Source organism: Chiloscyllium plagiosum, unplaced genomic scaffold (assembly GCF_037043375.1).
Source record: "Chiloscyllium plagiosum isolate Xiang-an unplaced genomic scaffold, Cpla_swu_hap1 HiC_scaffold_46, whole genome shotgun sequence".
NCBI classification, from domain to species: domain Eukaryota; kingdom Metazoa; phylum Chordata; class Chondrichthyes; order Orectolobiformes; family Hemiscylliidae; genus Chiloscyllium; species Chiloscyllium plagiosum.
In genome coordinates, this window is record NW_028270184.1 from 17545979 (window position 1) to 17554677 (window position 8699).

Below are 8699 nucleotides of genomic sequence, written 5' to 3' on the forward strand. Positions count from 1 at the left end.
AAAAGGAAGTGGAGGAGGCTATTACACTCAGAAGATTGCAAAGGCAGTAGGAAGGGTTAAGCGGGATAGGGGTCAAATGCTGGGCAATGGGACTTGTTTAAGTTGGGGTATGTGGTCAGCATGGAGGAGATACACCGAAGACTCTGTTTTCACGCTGTGTACCCTAATAACGTTGTACTGTTTACACCGGCTTGAAAGGAATACTTTTAACGGAGTTTGCCGTCGCTTTCTGTGGCACGGTTATTTAGTCTGTCGGACTGCACACGGGAAAGGTAATATTGTGAAACACTGCAGAAACGAACGACTTCCTTACTTTTGCACCGACTCAACATAGCCCGTGAAATATTCCCAGATCCTCAGTTGAGGATTTTTGCAGCTGGAAGTTACCTCAGAAACCCTGTTAATTCGTAAGGTATTGAGCGAATCGCAAAACAGAACCCATTTAACACGGAACGCAAACTAAACTGGCAAACCAAATGCATTTTCAGACACAGCAAAGCTGAATGCTGAATGTGAGGGCAGGAGCCATAAACTAATCTCACAACAATTCCAAACGACTGTTTCAAACATACTGGAGCATTAGTGCACAACCACTTCGAAGAAAGTGCTGAACAGAGAGAAAGAAAGAACATAATAAGAATGGGCCATAAAAAGTGAATTTCACCAATCACAGTCTCGATTAGATTACCTTTCCCTTCCAATGTCTCCAGGACTGAAATGAAAGAAATGGGAGAAATTTAAGAACATATGACATAAAAAAAATTATTGGAATTATTTTCCCATTCGCCAGATACCAAATAAAGACGAATCGAGTCACCGCAGGACTTTGTCTCGCAACAGCAATGAAAAAACAGCCTCTGTTCGGTTCCAGTAACAGCTCAACTTGCCTGGAAGAAAAAGCGGCAGGAGAGCTGCTTGGGATTTTCCGTGCGGGAGGCGAACACGATTATGACACCACATACCCCTATGAGAAATTCTGCAGTCTCCCACACCACAGTTAATTCTCCAGGAAGCAAACACAATTCTTTTTTTTTGTTTTGAACATAAATGACGCGGAACAGCAGCGACCGAATGTACCGACAGAAGTGGCAGTGGTGGGATTTGAACCCACGCCTCGTTCGAGACTGGAGCTTAAACCCAGCGCCTTCGACCGTTCGGCCACACTACCACCGGAGGGCATCGCTCATTTTCTTACATTTCCAATTGTCCTCCTGCGTATCTGCACATGCAAAGTCACATGTAAAGGTTCCATGATCCCTCTCCGAGTCGCACACCTGCTGGGATATGCCCGGCTACAATATCAATTTCGCAGCACATAATGAAAGCCCATCAATCCAGACAAAAATCAGTGGTAAGCCGCGTCTATCATCTCAGACTCTTTTCAGCTACTAATGTATATGCCAGTGCTCAGAATTTCTGTTCGGTTATAATTTGGTAAAATAACATGGCATGTCTGAAATTTCGAATCTTGCTTTGCTCAATGATTTTACCAGTTGCCCGAAGCAGAACAACTTTCAGGTTTACACGGAACACGAAACACAACGTACTACAGGGAAAATGCATAAAGCTGAGCAGGCCGTGTCCACATCATACGGTGCAGCATAGTTTCAATCACTGCGTCTGTTTTGCAGAATAAGCGTCCCAAAGAATGCTCTCTAATCCTGAAAGCGGAGGTAGCATTACAATCCGAGAACGACAGATCATATTGTGAGGATGCTCTGACCTCGGGGCCAGTTGGAGATGCCACTTTCCTTGTCTTTTACCGGAACCGTGGAATTTGCTGCACAGATGTTCACACCTGGACATGAGCCACATGGATACCAACTTAGTTGGAAACCTGTGTGGGTATCGACGAGAAGCGACTCAATGAATTTTGCTAAATTCCATGCTTCTTAGTAGAAATGCAGTTTCTGTTCACGTCAGTCTAAAAGGCAATCTCTGAACATAATAACAGAAGTCAAAAGGTAATTACCCCACCCTATCCCCACTCCGCAAGGTGTCAAAGAGGTGCTAACTGCACTTGAGTGCTTTTTGTTCTCATATGAAGAGCTTTCACGCCTGAGTCACCTTCACGTCTCTTGTTGCTGAGTGAATCACAAAGAAGGGGTTTCACCAGAGCTGCAGCTGCCTCACTTCCCCACTCGCACTCCCCGTTTACATTTTCCTGCTCATCAGTGATTTAAAGAAAACCGAATGGATGCGATGTCATTCTGTAGCCTTTTTGTCGATTCCTCAGTATCAGTTCCAACATGGCTTAGATCTCGGGGCGCACCTTAATACCAGATGACGCGATGAAAGCACAAATCCAGAGGTTCCTCTGAGAGTGTAAAATCATTCATTGCTGTTACTGATTGAATGAGTCACTAACGTGCGAACTGCTCCACAACGTGATTCAGGACCTCTGGTGCCAATTCTCGCACGTTGAATAACGACAGACAGCTTCCAAATGAGGCCTTTCGGAGCCGACTTCGGGATACATATGACAGACAGACGAGTTCAGGAATCCGTCGTGCACTGTGACTCCAGCGCATCAGCTTTTTCCCTTGGCTTTGAACCGGGCCGCCTGCGCAGGGAATGCAAATGCGTTGCTGCTTTCGTGGAAGGATCAGAACGCGGTAACTACACTCTCGAACAGAATGGCATACGATCAGAAGCAGGTTGGAGATAAACTTAACAATGTTTTCCGCAGTCATTAAATGGAATTGCTTTACATTTCACTACGAGAGCAGAGTTGTTCGAGCAAATTCGAAGGCAGGTTTGCAGATGGGAAAGCAAGCAAGAAAGCTCCGTTCTCGTCCATGTAAAAGGCAGCCGTTTGAGAACTAAGTATTTTCTGCCCAGTTTCCAACTGGGGACGATTCGCACGGAAGGCGAACGTGAAGACCACTACACTACATGACCAAGTCGCTGCCGGTGCGGCTGCGGCTGCGGCTGACTGGTGTCCCGCACTGAAATTTACAGCCGTTCTACGCTTCACCTTTCCGTTTCCAATAGCTCGTTGTTGTCCAGCGTAATTCACATCTTGCAAAAGTAAAAAAAAAGACACGTGAAGTAGATGACAAAATATAGACGAGGATGTCGCCAATGTTTGGAACGTCGGGCGAGGAGGAATACGCTGGGACGACTTTACATGCAGTGTAACGGCTGCGACATGATCTTATGGAAGGGTTGTAAACTAAGTATTATTTTTGCCCAAACTGGGGCGAGTTGAAAACTCGAGAGCATAGTTTTAAAGTGAGAGGGATAAAATTGAAAAAGGACCTGAGGCACATTATGCGTGTATGGAATGAACTACAAAAGGAAGTGGAGGAGGCTATTACACTCAGAAGATTGCAAAGGCAGCCGGATGAGTTTCTGTATAGGAAGGGTTAAGCGGGATAGGGGTCAAATGCTGGGCAATGGGACTTGTTTAAGTTGGGGTATGTGGTCAGCATGGAGGAGATACACCGAAGACTCTGTTTTCACGCTGTGTACCCTAATAACGTTGTACTGTTTACACCGGCTTTAAAGGAATACTTTTAACGGAGTTTGCCGTCGCTTTCTGTGGCACGGTTATTTAGTCTGTCGGACTGCACACGGGAAAGGTAATATTGTGAAACACTGCAGAAACGAACGACTTCCTTACTTTTGCACCGACTCAACATAGCCCGTGAAATATTCCCAGATCCTCAGTTGAGGATTTTTGCAGCTGGAAGTTACCTCAGAAACCCTGTTAATTCGTAAGGTATTGAGCGAATCGCAAAACAGAACCCATTTAACACGGAACGCAAACTAAACTGGCAAACCAAATGCATTTTCAGACACAGCAAAGCTGAATGCTGAATGTGAGGGCAGGAGCCATAAACTAATCTCACAACAATTCCAAACGACTGTTTCAAACATACTGGAGCATTAGTGCACAACCACTTCGAAGAAAGTGCTGAACAGAGAGAAAGAAAGAACATAATAAGAATGGGCCATAAAAAGTGAATTTCACCAATCACAGTCTCGATTAGATTACCTTTCCCTTCCAATGTCTCCAGGACTGAAATGAAAGAAATGGGAGAAATTTAAGAACATATGACATAAAAAAAATTATTGGAATTATTTTCCCATTCGCCAGATACCAAATAAAGACGAATCGAGTCACCGCAGGACTTTGTCTCGCAACAGCAATGAAAAAACAGCCTCTATTCGGTTCCAGTAACAGCTCAACTTGCCTGGAAGAAAAAGCGGCAGGAGAGCTGCTTGGGATTTTCCGTGCGGGAGGCGAACACGATTATGACACCACATACCCCTATGAGAAATTCTGCAGTCTCCCACACCACAGTTAATTCTCCAGGAAGCAAACACAATTCTTTTTTTTTGTTTTGAACATAAATGACGCGGAACAGCAGCGACCGAATGTACCGACAGAAGTGGCAGTGGTGGGATTCGAACCCACGCCTCGTTCGAGACTGGAGCTTAAACCCAGCGCCTTCGACCGCTCGGCCACACTACCACCGGAGGGCGTCGCTCATTTTCTTACATTTCCAATTGTCCTCCTGCGTATCTGCACATGCAAAGTCACATGTAAAGGTTCCATGATCCCTCTCCGAGTCGCACAGCTGCTGGGGTATGCCCGGCTACAATATCAATTTCGCAGCAGATAATGATAGCCCATCAATCCAGACAAAAATCAGTGGTAAGCCGCGTCTATCAATCTCAGACTCTTTTCAGCTACTAATGTATATGCCAGTGCTCAGAATTTCTGTTCGGTTATAATTTGGTAAAATAACATGGCATGTCTGAAATTTCGAATCTTGCTTTGCTCAATGATTTTACCAGTTGCCCGAAGCAGAACAACTTTCAGGTTTACACGGAACACGAAACACAACGTACTACAGGGAAAATGCATAAAGCTGAGCAGGCCGTGTCCACATCATACGGTGCAGCATAGTTTCAATCACTGCGTCTGTTTTGCAGAATAAGCGTCCCAAAGAATGCTCTCTAATCCTGAAAGCGGAGGTAGCATTACAATCCGAGAACGACAGATCACATTGTGAGGATGCTCTGACCTCGGGGCCAGTTGGAGATGCCACTTTCCTTGTCTTTTACCGGAACCGTGGAATTTGCTGCACAGATGTTCACACCTGGACATGAGCCACATGGATACCAACTTAGTTGGAAACCTGTGTGGGTATCGACGAGAAGCGACTCAATGAATTTTGCTAAATTCCATGCTTCTTAGTAGAAATGCAGTTTCTGTTCACGTCAGTCTAAAAGACAATCTCTGAACATAATAACAGAAGTCAAAAGGTAATTACCCCACCCTATCCCCACTCCGCAAGGTGTCAAAGAGGTGCTAACTGCACTTGAGTGCTTTTTGTTCTCATATGAAGAGCTTTCACGCCTGAGTCACCTTCACGTCTCTTGTTGCTGAGTGAATCACAAAGAAGGGGTTTCACCAGAGCTGCAGCTGCCTCACTTCCCCACTCGCACTCCCCGTTTACATTTTCCTGCTCATCAGTGATTTAAAGAAAACCGAATGGATGCGATGTCATTCTGTAGCCTCTTTGTCGATTCATCAGTATCAGTTCCAACATGGCTTAGATCTCGGGGCGCACCTTAATACCAGTTGACGCTATGAAAGCACAAATCCAGAGGTTCCTCTGAGAGTGTAAAATCATTCATTGCTGTTACTGATTGAATGAGTCACTAACGTGCGAACTGCTCCACAACGTGATTCAGGACCTCTGGTGCCAATTCTCGCACGTTGAATAACGACAGACAGCTTCCAAATGAGGCCTTTCAGAGACGACTTCGGGATACATATGACAGACAGACGAGTTCAGGAATCCGTCGTGCACTGTGACTCCAGCGCATCAGCTTTTTCCCTTGGCTTTGAACCGGGCCGCCTGCGCAGGGAATGCAAATGCGTTGCTGCTTTCGTGGAAGGATCAGAACGCGGTAACTACACTCTCGAACAGAATGGCATACGATCAGAAGCAGGTTGGAGATAAACTTAACAATGTTTTCCGCAGTCATTAAATGGAATTGCTTTACATTTCACTACGAGAGCAGAGTTGTTCGAGCAAATTCGAAGGCAGGTTTGCAGATGGGAAAGCAAGCAAGAAAGCTCCGTTCTCGTCCATGTAAAAGGCAGCCGTTTGAGAACTAAGTATTTTCTGCCCAGTTTCCAACTGGGGACGATTCGCACGGAAGGCGAACGTGAAGACCACTACACTACATGACCAAGTCGCGGCCGGTGCGGCTGCGGCTGCGGCTGACTGGTGTCCCGCACTGAAATTTACAGCCGTTCTACGCTTCACCTTTCCGTTTCCAATAGCTCGTTGTTGTCCAGCGTAATTCACATCTTGCAAAAGTAAAAAAAAAGACACGTGAAGTAGATGACAAAATATAGACGAGGATGTCGCCAATGTTTGGAACGTCGGGCGAGGAGGAATAGGCTGGGACGACTTTACATGCAGTGTAACGGCTGCGACATGATCTTATGGAAGGGTTGTAAACTGAGTATTATTTTTGCCCAAACTGGGGCGAGTTGAAAACTCGAGAGCATAGTTTTAAAGTGAGAGGGATAAAATTGAAAAAGGACCTGAGGCACATTATGCGTGTATGGAATGAACTACAAAAGGAAGTGGAGGAGGCTATTACACTCAGAAGATTGCAAAGGCAGCCGGATGAGTTTCTGTATAGGAAGGGTTAAGCGGGATAGGGGTCAAATGCTGGGCAATGGGACTTGTTTAAGTTGGGGTATGTGGTCAGCATGGAGGAGATACACCGAAGACTCTGTTTTCACGCTGTGTACCCTAATAACGTTGTACTGTTTACACCGGCTTTAAAGGAATACTTTTAACGGAGTTTGCCGTCGCTTTCTGTGGCACGGTTATTTAGTCTGTCGGACTGCACACGGGAAAGGTAATATTGTGAAACACTGCAGAAACGAACGACTTCCTTACTTTTGCACCGACTCAACATAGCCCGTGAAATATTCCCAGATCCTCAGTTGAGGATTTTTGCAGCTGGAAGTTACCTCAGAAACCCTGTTAATTCGTAAGGTATTGAGCGAATCGCAAAACAGAACCCATTTAACACGGAACGCAAACTAAACTGGCAAACCAAATGCATTTTCAGACACAGCAAAGCTGAATGCTGAATGTGAGGGCAGGAGCCATAAACTAATCTCACAACAATTCCAAACAACTGTTTCAAACATACTGGAGCATTAGTGCACAACCACTTCGAAGAAAGTGCTGAACAGAGAGAAAGAAAGAACATAATAAGAATGGGCCATAAAAAGTGAATTTCACCAATCACAGTCTCGATTAGATTACCTTTCCCTTCCAATGTCTCCAGGACTGAAATGAAAGAAATGGGAGAAATTTAAGAACATATGACATAAAAAAAATTATTGGAATTATTTTCCCATTCGCCAGATACCAAATAAAGACGAATCGAGTCACCGCAGGACTTTGTCTCGCAACAGCAATGAAAAAACAGCCTCTATTCGGTTCCAGTAACAGCTCAACTTGCCTGGAAGAAAAAGCGGCAGGAGAGCTGCTTGGGATTTTCCGTGCGGGAGGCGAACACGATTATGACACCACATACCCCTATGAGAAATTCTGCAGTCTCCCACACCACAGTTAATTCTCCAGGAAGCAAACACAATTCTTTTTTTTTGTTTTGAACATAAATGACGCGGAACAGCAGCGACCGAATGTACCGACAGAAGTGGCAGTGGTGGGATTCGAACCCACGCCTCGTTCGAGACTGGAGCTTAAACCCAGCGCCTTCGACCGCTCGGCCACACTACCACCGGAGGGCATCGCTCATTTTCTTACATTTCCAATTGTCCTCCTGCGTATCTGCACATGCAAAGTCACATGTAAAGGTTCCATGATCCCTCTCCGAGTCGCACAGCTGCTGGGGTATGCCCGGCTACAATATCAATTTCGCAGCAGATAATGATAGCCCATCAATCCAGACAAAAATCAGTGGTAAGCCGCGTCTATCAATCTCAGACTCTTTTCAGCTACTAATGTATATGCCAGTGCTCAGAATTTCTGTTCGGTTATAATTTGGTAAAATAACATGGCATGTCTGAAATTTCGAATCTTGCTTTGCTCAATGATTTTACCAGTTGCCCGAAGCAGAACAACTTTCAGGTTTACACGGAACACGAAACACAACGTACTACAGGGAAAATGCATAAAGCTGAGCAGGCCGTGTCCACATCATACGGTGCAGCATAGTTTCAATCACTGCGTCTGTTTTGCAGAATAAGCGTCCCAAAGAATGCTCTCTAATCCTGAAAGCGGAGGTAGCATTACAATCCGAGAACGACAGATCACATTGTGAGGATGCTCTGACCTCGGGGCCAGTTGGAGATGCCACTTTCCTTGTCTTTTACCGGAACCGTGGAATTTGCTGCACAGATGTTCACACCTGGACATGAGCCACATGGATACCAACTTAGTTGGAAACCTGTGTGGGTATCGACGAGAAGCGACTCAATGAATTTTGCTAAATTCCATGCTTCTTAGTAGAAATGCAGTTTCTGTTCACGTCAGTCTAAAAGGCAATCTCTGAACATAATAACAGAAGTCAAAAGGTAATTACCCCACCCTATCCCCACTCCGCAAGGTGTCAAAGAGGTGCTAACTGCACTTGAGTGCTTTTTGTTCTCATATGAAGAGCTTTCACGCCTGAGTCACCTTCAC

At 45.3% G+C, this 8699-nt stretch overlaps 3 non-coding genes across 3 annotated transcripts; all 3 read right to left on the reverse strand.

Moving 5' to 3' along the window:
• Positions 1-1086: 1086 nt before the first annotated feature.
• trnal-uaa (transfer RNA leucine (anticodon UAA)) lies at positions 1087-1168 on the reverse strand. The gene has a single exon. It is a non-coding gene; the product is annotated as a tRNA-Leu (tRNA).
• A 3230-nt stretch (positions 1169-4398) lies between these two features.
• trnal-uaa (transfer RNA leucine (anticodon UAA)) lies at positions 4399-4480 on the reverse strand. Its single transcript has one exon. It is a non-coding gene; the product is annotated as a tRNA-Leu (tRNA).
• Positions 4481-7711: 3231 nt separating this feature from the next.
• Positions 7712-7793, reverse strand: trnal-uaa (transfer RNA leucine (anticodon UAA)). Its single transcript has one exon. It is a non-coding gene; the product is annotated as a tRNA-Leu (tRNA).
• Between the last annotated feature and the right edge of the window lie 906 nt (positions 7794-8699).